General features: G+C 41.9%; 1 protein-coding gene across 2 annotated transcripts in view; it reads right to left on the bottom strand.

Moving 5' to 3' along the window:
• SH3KBP1 (SH3 domain containing kinase binding protein 1) overlaps positions 1-14318 on the bottom strand; it is a 313922-nt gene that overhangs the window by 67385 nt on the left and 232219 nt on the right. The window lies entirely within an intron of this gene.

The raw sequence follows: 14318 nt of genomic DNA, 5'->3' as shown, positions 1-14318 counted from the left end.
ATGCACTGCTCTCCTTTACCTTCTCCTTTCGATGTTGATGGGGCACAGTTGTCATCATGAAAAGCCCTTCCTCCATCTCAAGAACCCAATGTTTGCTCACTAAATGAATGACTAAATCTATTCATTCTTTCAGATCAAACCTGCTTCCCCCTGAATAATCCTTATTCTGTTTATTGACTCGTCAAACGTTAATTGAGTGCCTACTTTGTGCCAGGTGCTAGGGAGGGAGAGAGAGAGCTCAGCCTTTGCCAAGCTTCCATCCTGAGCCTGATAGCCTCATGGGTCTCCTGGGCACTCAACCTCAGCCATAAAGCCACTCCTATTTTTCCCCAAACTCAATTGGTTGGAACTCTGATTTGCTCTAGTTTTGTAATACATCTTGCATTTGTTCTCTGGGTCCAATTCCACTTCTCCACACCAATCCAAGACTCACCTGGCCTACCATAAACTTCCTTGCTTGGGCATTTCTTCTTGCCCAGTGTACGTACAATATATGCACCACTGTCAAGTACACATCCTTGAGTAAAAACTCAATTTCTCAGACTATGATCAACAACTTCCCAGTGAAAGCCCAAAATGAGTGAAGGCTTCCCAAAAAATGCCAGTAACACAGAGGACTTTTAAAGTTACATCTGAGCAGGAAATGCTGAAGAAAGTGAGGGGATCACGCTTAGGGCCCATGGAGAAACACTCATGGGCCTCCACAGCACCAGTGGGATTGGGGAAGGGGCCAGGAGAGCTCAGGTAGCAGATGGGCAGCTGGCCTCGGGCCTGGCTGTAGAGGCCCCTGGAGGGTCATAGCTTATGTGACTCACTTGTGCCTTGCTAGATCACACATTCCAGCAAGGTGAGGAACACATCTGACGTTTTCATCGTTATAACCCAGCCCATTGCACAATGCCCAATATAGCAAATATTTGTGGAATCAGTGAAGACTCTTTCTAACCCCAGCTCTGTGATCTCTTGCAGTCCAACATTCGGGTTATTGCAGGACAAGATAGCCTCTATCTACGTTAACTTGTGATGATTCTATATAAATTTACATAGGGCCCACGTCGGGTGAGAGGTAAATGATCACCACCTTCCCTTCGCCCAGTGGTATCTGTTACAAGGATAAAACCAACGCTTTAGAAGAGAACGTGGGTTTTGGAAATGGGTCCTTAGTCCCAACCAACATCAAAAACAAACACACTTGAAGCATCAAATTCAGATTTACCCAGAACAAAACAAGGTTCAAAAGACTTATAACATGAGAGAATGTTTATCCTTCTTGGAAAATGATGAGAAGCCCAGGTAAATATTCTGGTCCTGCTCACGTCATACCATCCCCTAAAGAATCTAGCATCAGTCCCCAAAGAAGGGATTCACAAACAGGGATGGTGGTGGCAGAATTTTATGGCTTCTGACTCTGAGATGTTATGTCATCAATGATAGCAGAAAAACTTATGAAGGAGTAGTGGGTGGAATTTCTTTACTCCTGATCCTGAGAAATTAAGTCTATCGATCCAGAAGGCTTTGCATCTGAGGAAATGCCTGGCACATTTTTTTCCTCATCTTTTTCTGAACAGGTCCTTCTCATCTTCAAAACCCAACTTGAAACTCACCATTAGGAAGGTGACTATAATGAATGCTTTATCTTTTCTCTAACACTCACAACTGTGTTAATTTGCACTTCATGATATTCAATTCAACAAATATCTACTGAATGCAAAATATACTTAAGTTCCTTCTATAAGGCACCAAACATTAAACATGCAAAGAACATGATCCCTAACTCCCGGGAGCTTAGAGACTTATGTGCAAGACAGACAATATTACACAAGGTCTTTTTTGATAACAAGTATCAACCAAGAGCTCTGGTGCCAAAGAAGAGAGAATCATTAACAGCTTTTCAAATAATCTTAAATCTTTTTCATGTGTGAAAGGTTTGTTTATGTGAGGACTGGACTTCCCTCCACATTTATTTCAGATCATATGATACAGAATTACGTCCACAAAAGGCACTCAAATATTGTTAAGTGCTACATTTCTTTTAAAAGGCTTTCTTTCGAACTTTCTAAATGGTGCAAATCCATGTTTCACCTTAGCCTTACGCAAGCAGTAACCCAAGAACCAATGTAATGAAATCTTTTGCTTCATAGGTGAGAAAAACCAACAAAGAAAATTTTGATAAGCAAAAGCACATCCAGAATAACTTTAGAACTCCTGCCGGCCTACAGGGGAAAACAGTGCTTATGAAATTATATTTACTATATCCCCATCAGTGGGGAATGGCTTGGATGGCTCCTCTATACTCTCTTTCTTAAGAAATGATTAACAGTGCCAATCACTGCATCGCTCAAGGTAAGAGAGGGAAAGCAGAACACAATATGTCTAACTGTCCTGATTGGTACAAGAACAAAGACAAGGCTCGTGGATGAGAGAAGCACATTCCAAAAAGAAAACTGCCACTGTGACTTAGAATACTAAGAAAAGTGAAAAAAGAAGCTCGTTGCAGGACAGAAAACAGCCGCAGGATCAAGATGCCTGGAGTGGGTTGGAGATTTTCAGAGAACCGAGGCTGTTTTTCTCCCCTAGCGATAGAAGCTAATTTAAGGGAAACAGGAACAATTTTGACAGCAAAAAGAGAAGTGAAAGTAAGTCCTCTGACAAACCAGACAAAAGAACCAGCCTTTTGATGGCAGAGATGAGGAGAGAATTATTCGTATGAGGGCTGTGTGATTCCAGAAGCGTAAAAGAGCAGTGAATTCAATTTATTTACCGAGGACCTAAAACATGTAGGGTAGGAGAGGAATTCAGGAGAAAAAAGATCATCATGTCTTTCTGGGGCTCCCAAGCTCAGAGCCTTGTGGGAGAGGCAGACACAGTGAATCAATATGGCACAGAGACACTAGCAGGAGTGCTAGCCTAGATTTAAAAACAAGTTGGACCAAGAGACATTGGGCAGCCTGGAAGGAGAGAATGAAAGCAAGAAGCAAGGTGATGAGAAAGGTTAAGGGCAGGATCACCAAGCATGAAGAAAGAGAAGAGGGAGAGTAGGAAGCTGGGGTCACAGAAGAGAATATTCAAGAATTGGCACTTCGAGTGAAGGTAGTGCTTAGCTTCCAGGAGGCTGCCAACCAATGTCTACTGAACAGTGATGTGAGGCAAGATGGCACCCATGAGTGACAGGGACCGAATGGAGGGACAGGCTATCAATGACTTGTGAGGCTAGAATGTCATCAGGGTGGAGTGCATGTCCCCAGAGAGGATGGCAAAAGGTGGGGGAAGGAGAGAGGCAGTATGGCCACAATACTGGAAGATTTTAGGGTGACTTTAGGCAGGTGAGGGGATGGCCTCTGAATGAGGTGGGAGTTTGCGGTGGGAAAGAGTAAAAGATAAACATGCAGATGAAGGTTTCTGGAACAATGATGATTAGACATAAACTCTATTGGCATGAAAGCAAAGGAAAGCAGACCGGGACCCTCATCAAGGGCCAAGGGAATGGAAAGAATTCTATTTCTCACATAGAATGCTCACTCTTCCATGATCAAGTCCTTAAAATGGCCCAAATGGTTTCTCTATGCTTCTGCACCAGGTATATATTACAGTAAAATATGATATTTTTCCTTCTAAAATACAAATGTTTTTCCTTTTAAGGAATGAATAAACAAAACCTTAGGTGTGCTGTACTCCACCCTCTGTGTTCTGTACTCTCTCGGGTCATCTAAGTATCTCAGAGAGAAGGGTCAGAGGGAGGGAGTTCAGAGACACCCAAGACACCTCCTAGAGAGAAGGGAGCAAACTTGGGCCGCCTGATACATCAGTGGTCACTAGTGATAAAAACCCCAGGTCTCAGTCCCTTGATACACAGGAAAATCTTCGCGAGGTATAAAGAGCGACACAACTGCTGGTGGTTGTTACTGTCATTACTGTGATTCTATGGACCGGTCCCAGAGACCATGAGGGACACTGTGGCTGGGAAAGCTTCTTAATTAAGCTCGCATGCATTTGTCACGTGACTCAGCACCACCCTCAGGTGAAAGCCCCTGGCAGCAGCTCACACACTTGGAGGAGGGCCAAGGAGAGAGATGCCAAGGCCCCAGCGTGTGTCTGAGCAGGGAGGCCTTGCCCAGACCTCAATATCATGCCTCAGTCCGCTCCATACTGCCAGAGAGACCCGAGGGAACATGGCTGAAGTGCTCCACCTCTTTGCACAGCTCTGGCGCCAGAGACCAGCTAAAGGCCGCTCCCTGACATACAACCTGTTGGCAGGGAGCCCCCAGTGAGCTCTGGTGTGTCTGCCTCTACTCTAGGCACTTCAAGTATTTAGAAAAGACAAACTTGCCACCTGTCTTGTAAATTTGTTAAAAGAATGAGCCACAATATCATCCTGGGCTCCATTTTGTCAAGAGTGCAAAGCAACATATTAGATCAGTGTTTCTCAAAGCTGGCTGCACATTTAGAATCCCCTGGGGAATTTTTAAAAATCCCAATGCCTGGGCTACACCCCACACCAATTAAATCACAATTTCTGGGGGGTGGGACCAAAAGAATCAGTTCTTTTCAAAGGTCCCTAGGTCCTTCCAATGTGCAGGTCGAGAATCAATGATTTGGACCAATGCTTCTCAAACTTTAATGTGTATACTATCCACTTGGGGATCTTGTAAAAATGCCAATTTGGATTCAATAGGTCTGGGGCAGGTCTGAGATCCAGTATGTCTAACAGGTTCTGCTGGTCCATGGCCCACACTTTGAGTAGCAAGGTTCTCAAAATGGTAAGCTCCTTGAAGACAAGGGATTTTATCTTTACACAAACTCTGTATCCACCAAATACCTAGCACAGTGCCTGGTAAATATCAGTTCTGAATAAATGTTGGCTGAATGGACGAATTGATGGACGGCCCAATCTTCCCCCAGCCAATTGATCTATGTCTCTCAATTTTCAAACATTAGAAATGAGGTCAGATTGAAGGAGGAAGAGGCAGGTATAGATTAGCTACACAAGAAAGATTCATCTATATGGTCAGGCTTACCTGTTGTCTGTCCTGAATTTGTTATTTGTTCATAATTGTGGTAGCAACTTAAAAAGTACTTCTAAAATGTAGGCCACATTTTCTCAGACACTATAAGTGCCCTATTTGAGTTTAGATTGGAACTTATAGATTAGAAATAGACATGCTAAAGCAAAAAATGAAAAGATGAAAATGGGTTCACCAGCTGATCCAAATGAAAAAGAAGAGCATTCTGCTCGGTCAATCCTCCTGGTGGTCCGCTGTCCCCACGCTCCCTAGTACCATTTCCCAGAAGTTAGCCAGCATGGCTGTTTTCCACGACCTTCTCTGATGGAAGTCATCATTTGAGGCAAAGGTGAGTGTTGTACAATTTTGGTGTGGCTGCTGAGTGAGCCTTGGAGTACCCTGAGGGAGTCTCACCCCCTCAGCATCCTACCAGCAGTACAAAAAGCACTATTTAATATTTACTAATGAACGCTTTCTACACGGAGCTTTGGGGGGCTGTTGAGAGAAAGCTCCATAGAAGCTGGAGAGCAGGAGCACTCAGCTCTGCCTCTGCTTGTTAACACCTCCCCAAGAGATGCAATTATTCTGCATGGCTGGGATTTCTGCTCAGAATTTCCAGCATCCCCATAAGTTAGTTACTAACGCAGGCTTATCGACATCACAGTTTATGAGGTAACAGGGCAAAAAACAGAACCATGGTCTATTTCAGTGTCAGAAGAAATGCCTGGCAGACCACAATTAATGAGGGAAGCCGAGGAGACAGTCCCAGGGACAAGCTCACTCAAGAAAATGTCAGATTTCCAAAAAGTCAACATCCTGGGCTCACTGAGGCTTAGGCAGTCATTCATGGCTTTCTGACACTGGGACATCATGACCTCAAAGAGTTCACCTATTTGTAAAAAATCCTGACTTTTTATTGGGCAATAACTTACAGGCTTTGCTATACTTTTTTTTTTTTTTTGGGAAATTTCCCCTTAGCTAACTGCCGCCATCCTCCTCTTTTCACTGAGGAAGACTGGCCCTGAGCTAACATCCATGCCCATCTTCCTCTACTTTCTGTGTGGGACGCCTACCACAGCATGGCATACCAAGTGGTGACATGTCTGCACCCGGAATGAGCAACACACAAAAAGCAGTAATCAAGTTTCCTTTTGGTCATGCCAGTATTAATGGAAGCACACACTGACGCCTGAAAACTATATTCAGAAATGTGCCCTCTCCATGTCTTTCATAAGCTACCCATACCATACCTCACATTTTCCTGCTTCTTCATACATATAGCAATTTGTGATTGTATGTTCCCAACAACTGTGCAAGCTACATTGTTGAGAGACTGGATTTTGTTGTCTTCCTTGCAAGACAGTTGAGTTTTGTCATGGTGGGCAAATTACTTGCAGATCAGCTTGACCTATCAAGCCTTGGTTTTAGGTTTTATTAGGTTGGGTCCAGGGGGGTAGTACTATTCCTATGGCTGCCTTTTTGGTGTTCTCAATTTGATGCCATGTGTGTTCAGCAGAGTTTTCCTACTCTGCTTGGCCAGAACTCCGACATCTCCCATCGCTGGTGATTCACTCAGCTCACAGCCCACGCACTCTCTATACTTATTTTCTGCCAGGCCTGGTGGAGTCCTGCCCTAATGATGCACTTAATAGCTTAGTATTTGGCCAAAAGCTCAAGGGACCCCTATATACAGACTTCTGGAGCTCTTTCTTTGCACAGCTCACTCCTCTGCAATTCCTTGCCCTGAAAATCCCAGCTACCTCGGCAGCCCTGAATTACAATCTCTGTTTCCAATGAATCTTCTGTCCAGTGAATCTTCTGCTCTGTTTGGGTTCCACTGTCCCACGCTGCAATTTAGAAAGTGCCCCCAGGCAAAGAGCCAGGGTTGATGTGGAACTCACTTTGTGCTTCCCTTCTCTCAAGGACCACATACCTGCGCGACGTATTGTCTAACGCCTAAAAACAGCTGGGTCATGTATTTTGTCCAATTTTAAAATTGTCTGTGGCAGGAGAGTAAGTCTAATACTCTTTACTCCATCATGGCCGCAACCAGAAGCTACAGTCTCGCTTAGAAAGATGGTTTCTTTAATTAGAGTGAAGTTATTTTATTCTAGATATAATAGAACTTTAAGTTCTATCTTTAAAAGTCTGAGCTATTTCAAGGTCTAATTCCCATAAGAAGTCCTAGAGAAAGAATTTCTGAAATAAGATATATACAAGGGTTTTTTAATTATCCTGGAGTTTCCTTTGCTAGTCATATGCAGCTTTCTCTAACAAGGAAGGTGGAGCATTCCTTAAGGAAAAGTAGAGTGAGTGTTAAACGTCTTTAGATGGAAAAGTTAAATACATGCAGTAAGTTAGTGCCACTCAACCTTTTTCAGATAATGGTGCACATATAAAATGATAATATTTCGATGACATACTGCTGGAGGCCAAACGATGTTGGAGGCCATCAATCCAGAGGGGGGTTCCAACCACCTAAGGCCCTTCCCATCCACCCTGGAGAGCTGAGGGGATCACTAGCCTACACTCCTATAATCCACTCATAGCACATGGGTTAGGAAATGCTACAGATGTAACCTCTAAGTCCAGATGTCACTAAGAAATGAGAAAAAAGCTGAACTCAAATCCTAGTCCCCAGAAAGAGAACAGAGCTTCCACAGGCATTATGAAAGGCAGGGAGGCAGGCATCAGGAAGGCCCGAGGGGATTTTAATAGGAGACAACCCAGAGCAGAAGCCCCAAAGGCCTCAGTGCTCACAGCCTGTTTCTCTCTTAGAAAAAGACGCTTCTATCTGGAGCCTCTTCAGAAAATAGCACCCAAATAGACGCTGCCATATTGGCCCAACTCCAGGGTCACCATTCACGTTGGGCACCCCCCAGAGCTGAGGGACATGGCTGTATAGTTTGTATACAACAAATATAAGAGAACTGTTTGCTGATTTCATTATTTCATTTGTAGTTTATATAATCTTAAGTCTCAGGAAATATATGTGCTTTTAGCCTCTTTTTCTAACAGCTAAATGAAAGAATTTTTACCCCCATAAATCTACTTCAAAAATCATGTGAAAAGGAGATGTTCCCAGAGTGGACCTTTCTGGTGTATTTGTAATCTGGCACGTGAACGAGTCACACGCAAGATGCAAATTGTTAAGGTAGCACTTTTATATTTTTTTTGTCAAGTATGTGAAGTTACGTAACAATACGTTTTCATAGAAACTTCTCATTTTCTACTTGTTAGGTCATTTACATTGAGATGACCACTTAATGCTAAGTTTTAAAAGCTGTTTCTAATGGCACCTTCAGCTCCTCCAAAGTACATGGCTAATGGCACTATTTACCTCTCAAGGATGTGCATCCTACAGTTGAGTTTTCATTTTCATTTATGTTTAGAGAACTGGATTGATTCTGCATCCAAATACACACTTTTCTTCTACTAAAAGGATAGTAGATACAATAAAAAATCATTTTGCCTCATTGACAAAGACACTGACATTTATAAAGTATCTTTCTTTATGTTTTAAGAGATTTTCTTCGCTCCTGCACCACCTCTAGGAGACACAAAGAAGGCTAGAAGGATGAGGGTGGGGGAGTATCTTCATTTCATGGATAAGCACCGGGAAGGAATAAGAAGGGAAGGGCATAGCCATGCTCATTATGAAGGTCAAGAACACCCAAGCCAGCTACAGCAGCTATTGGTAAATTCCTAATTTCCCACCTTCTATCTTCATTCTTCATGAGACAAATCTACATTTCTTTCAAACTTTTCTATTAGGAAAACTCATTCCTTTGCATAAAAATTTGCTTGGGGTCATTTTCTCTATACTCAGCAAAAGTAGCTTCTAGGCTTTGTGCAGTGAGGGAAAAATGCAATTCTCAGGTCAAATTCTGGCCCTCAGGCTGTTCAGCTGAGTCCAGGCCTGAGTGGTGGAGTGTGGCACATTTGTTCACCACCCTGGGGGAGAAGGGGCATTGGGGTATAGGGGGGAGGGGTAGGGAAGGGTCCAATATGGGAGATTCGTGGTCTTGTATAACGAAGAATAGTCTCAAGATGCAGAACAAAACCAAGGCCGTTAAAATTCATGCAATTACCTATCAGGCAATTATTTACTAAACACTGGGCTCAGACGGCCTCGTAAGAAAAACTGACCAACCAACAACATTGTCTTCACAGTATCTTTACAGAGTAAAAGTTTTTAATTTTGCCAAAGTCCAACTTAGCAGTATTTTCTTTCATGGATTGTGCTTTTGGGTCATGTCTAACAACTTTTTTCTCCTATGTTTTCAGAAGTAACTTTTTTTTTTTTTTTTAAAGATTTTATTTTTTCCTTTTTCTCCCCAAAGCCCTCCAGTCCATAGTTGTATATTCTTCGTTGTGGGTCCTTCTAGTTGTGGCATGTGGGACGCTGCCTCAGCGTGGTCTGATGAGCAGTGCCATGTCCGCGCCCAGGATTCAAACTAACGAAGCACTGGGCCGCCTGCAGCGGAGCGCGCGAACTTAACCACTCGGCCACGGGGCCAGCCCCCAGAAGTAACTTTTTATGCTTTATATTTTACATGCAGATCTATGGTTCACTTTGAGTTAATTTTTTGCATAATGTGTTAGATTTAGGTTAGAGTTCATTTTTTTTATGGATGTCCAACTGCACCAATCTCTTCTTGAAAAGATTATCCTTTCTTTATTAAATTTTCTTTGCACCTTTGTTGAAAATTAATTGGTTGTATTTGTATAGGTCTGTCTCTAGACATTCTATTTCAGGGGCCAGCAAACTATAGCCCACGGGCCATATCTGACCTGCTAGCTATTTCTGTACAGCCTACAAGCTAAGAATAGCTTTACATTTTTAAATGGTTTCACTCATATGTGGAAGATAAACAAACAAACACACAGATAAGGAGAACAGATTAGTGGTCATCAGAGAGGAAGGGGGTGGGGGGAGGTGGAAAGGGGCATATACACATGGTGACGGATAAAAACTAGACTACTGGTGGTGAACAGGATGCAGTCCATACAGAAACTGAAATATGATAATGTACACCTGAAATTTACACAATGTTATAAGCCAATATGACCTCAATAAAATAATTAAAAATATAAAATAAAAGGAATCAAAAGAATATTTCAAGGAACGTGAAAATTACATGAATTTCAAATTTGTGTCCATCAATAAAGTTTTATTGGAACTCAGCCACGCCTGTTCATTTACATCTACGATTCTTTCACATAGTTGCAACAGAGACTGTATTGGCCCATAAAGCCTAAAATATTTACTCTCTGGCCCTTTACAAAAAAGTTTGCCCAGCTCTGGTCTAGGATATGAGGATTCTTACATACAGCCATGCAGAACCTCAGGGGCTCTCTCTGTGTTGCTACAAAAAAAAAGTACCGTAAGGATAGAAGCTTTAAATAGAACCTCTGAAAGCCCTGAGGAAAGCAGAACAGGAATGCATTTAATAGCCGGCTACCCTTTCCAACTAGGACTAAAATATAAAAGCCTTAAGTGAAACTATTCTTAAAAGGATGAATTTTACCGCACTATATAGTTAACTATAAAATGGGGAAAATTTAAGTCTAAAAGGTATTTATTTTTAACGACATTTTTCTTAAATATCTCTATGAGTCATAAACTAAGAAAAAAACATTTGTAATGGGAAAGATGACAGGTTAATGTGATGAATATAAAGCATTTTTATAAAAATCAATTGGAAAATAAAATTTTCAACTTGAGTAATCATTTTTAAAAATGCAAACACCTATCAGATGAGCAGAGATTAGAAAGAATGATAATAACCAGGGATGACAAGGATAAGGAAACATTCTCATACACTCCTGTGGGGAGACTAAATTGGCACAATCTTCCAGAACATCACTTAAATGCCTTTAAAAGGCACTGAGGTAGCATTACATTTAGCAATTTATCATCAGGAAATAATAACAACTGCTAACATTTATACAGCATTTACTATGAGCCAGGCATTCTAAGTGCTTTACCTACTTTAACTCACTCAATTTTTACACCACCAGGAGGTAGATACTATTATTCCATTTCACAGATGTGGAAACTAAGGCACAGAGAGATTAAGCAACCTGCCCAAGGTTATACAAGTAGTAGAAAGTGGCAGAAATAATTACATGCACAAGATTTACAAAGTGATGACTACATGCCTAAACATGGTCTAAAATAGGAAAAACCAGAAACAAGCTAAATATAAGAGAAATGTCATACTCTATATATTAGGACACTAAGGAACCATTTAATCATGTTGCCAAAGAGAGGCATGATATATTCTGGACGAAGAGGGTTACAAAGTAGTATGCATGATATGACCTTATTTTTATTTTTAACTGCAATTGTGTGTGTGTGTAAAAAGTCTTGAAGAACATAGCTCATTAAGGGAGGTAACTGAAGGTGGTAAGGTCACAGGTGATTTCAACTTTTCCTTGTATTTATCTTTCTTCTCCAAGAGTAGGTATGATATATGTAATTTTAAAGTATTACTTAAATGTGCATCCCATGCTACTTTGCATTGCAGAAAAGTATATTTTAATAAAATGGAAATGTGAATGTAAAGAGCTTTGAGATACCTTAATAAGACAGGGGCTATACAACTATAATAAATTACTTTTTATTAAGAAAAGTTAAAATAAATAATAAAAGGGAATTTCAGGGCAAGTACTGACCTTAATTTCAGGATAGTTCAATATACCAAGAAAGAACTTCCAGTCACTGGGTGTTTGTCTTTTCTCCTTCCTATAATAACTTATCATAGCAATAACTATAATTTAACTTTTATGTTTCTAAAGCACTTGCAGCCACAACATCTCATTTAATCCTCACAACAGCCCTCTTGGAGTAATACAAACAGTAAGGTTGGAAATAGAAAACAGAAAGAGCTTCTCTAACTCTTTAAGACATCTGCAGATTTTTCAGTGTACTGCAGGAGAAAAGTATCCCAAGATGGTGTTGCAAGGATTACTAATGTCCTGACACTAAAGCACAGCAGGCTGGAGAGAGATGACAATTAGGTTGAACGAACACAGGATCCCTTTGGACAGTTTTATATAATTTGTGGAGGCACATAAAGGTGGGAATTTACATCAACTGCAAATTCATCTGTCTACGAAAAATCTGCAATCACCACCATCAAAATTTTGGGGTGGCATTGTTTTGACTGTCTACTGGTAAACGAAAGAGAAATTTTCTCCACCTCAAGTCCTATGCTTACCATCCTCACCTAATTGAAAACTGTGCTTGTGATGGTAAACAAGCTCAGCGAGGAAGAGTTTTGACCACATGCACTCACGGCGTGAGGAATCTTCTCACCCACCCCAGGGTCCCGGTTCCTTTAAAGAGGAAGAGAAAACAGCAGCAAACTGGATTCCTGGGGATTTCTAATGCTCTGAGGAGGAGATATATTGTGACTTCTGTCTCCAGTAAGAGTATGCAGTCTAACAGGACAGACTACTGCAGGAAATGCATCCAATGACATAAATGACTCATTTGCTGAACACTGACATTTTTCAAATGTGTGTAAACCCAGATGATCCCAGACCTATGCTTAACTTCTTCATTCACTCATAAAACATGTCCTTCTAATGGGTCTGTCACTATGTCATCATTTTCAGGGTGACACCTGCTAATTTACTCCTCACCCTTGAGACCACATTTAATCCTAGCATTTTAGCTCTGCTAAAAGCTTCAGGAGTTCAGAGAGAAAGGGTCAAGGCCAGCAATCTATTTAGCTGATCGGCTTTCTTATACCAAGTTGAGAACCTTTCCTGAGATTCCTAAAACCACTTCTCTTTGAGGAAACATCCTTACTTCCTGTGGGGCATGAAGCAAGGTAGTCTGAAAACATTTTTCTCATGAATAAATGTTTCAATTAATGAATTAATGGGAGGGAGGCAGGAAGGGAAAATAAACATTAGAACAAACGAAAGAACATATAATCATGGAACGACTTAGGAAGGAGCTCAGGCCTCCTGCCTTTCTTCCTTTTTGCTTTCTCATAGTAAAAGCAGACAACTAAGTGGCACCCAGGCCCAGAAGAAAAGAGGAGGACAAAATATGCTGGGCATGGGAGGAAAGTGGAGGAAAGAAGAGGACAAAGAGGGCTTTGGGCACAAGAAGAACCAACATTAGCCCTGAGCCAAGCTCATGGTTTCCTCTGCACTAACCATCATTTCATTTCTGTAGAGGTGACAATGGAATTAGAAAGACTTGGATGATCCTGACCTTAAAGATCAGAAACACGGACACCAAAATGCTAGGGGATGGGGTAATGGTGTGGTAATATCGTTTTCCTGATAAAATAATGGTAACATCATTAATTTAGAAAGAAAATCCCACAGGCACTAGATATCCAGCAACAAGGATTACTCATTGAGTAGACAAGTCACCTTTGGGAGTGACTGAGCCCTACCTGCTACAAGCATCTGACTGCCCCCCAGGAAACTTGGGCAGTACCGCCCTGCCTAGCCCCCAAGTTCAGGGTCAGGAGATGCCTCTGCCCTGGCTTTGCCACTGACTTGCTGTGACTCCCTTGGGAAAGTTGCTTCTGTGCTCTGGGCCTTAGTTTCTCCTTGTAATCTGGACAGATCACCCATGGTCCCACCTAACTCTCCCAGGGCTGCTGTGAGGTTGAACTCCAGAGAGACTCGTGAGGGAAGAGGAAGATGATACGAAGTCTTGGGCTCTTGCTGCCAGTGGCCCAGAAGGGTCCTGCACTGGGAAGCTGCTCATGCTGGTAGATGGAACAACTATTAAGTTAAATGCTCAACTGTTGTCTAGGAAAGGAGGGAGGAAAACCCGTTGAGGTCAAGATGCAGGAGGCTGGGGGTTAGTTGGTATTCAGTCCTAACTCTGACCTCTCAGCAGGTCTAGCTCCAAATACCTGGGGTCCTTGGTTTGATACATCCTTAGGAAAAGGTGAAACTCCTAGTTTATATTTTTGGTGTGGTCACCTTATACTCCTACCTTTAGCTAATCCTCTGTGTTCCCTCTTTCTTTAGGGAGCATCCATTGGATTCCTTCCCCAAACATCAGCGCTGGCTTATACTGTCTCTTTCCCCTTCACTCCATCTCTACTGCTCCACGATTTTAGTCAATAATACTATCTTTCTTAGTGTTTACCTCGATGCTGTCAAATACGCTTATACCCATGAAGAAACAGGGGGTTATGTCTGCTTTGTTAAGGGTCAAAGACACAGCTACTCAGGGGAGCCTTTTTATAAGAAATACCTAAAGATCCTTGTTTACAAAGAGGTCACATGGGAAGCCCTTCCTCCCAGGTGAGGGGGCTGGGAGGGAAGGGCCAT

This window comes from Equus quagga, chromosome 10 (genome assembly GCF_021613505.1).
Source record: "Equus quagga isolate Etosha38 chromosome 10, UCLA_HA_Equagga_1.0, whole genome shotgun sequence".
Classification (NCBI taxonomy): domain Eukaryota; kingdom Metazoa; phylum Chordata; class Mammalia; order Perissodactyla; family Equidae; genus Equus; species Equus quagga.
This window is presented reverse-complemented; position numbering and strand designations above follow the sequence as displayed.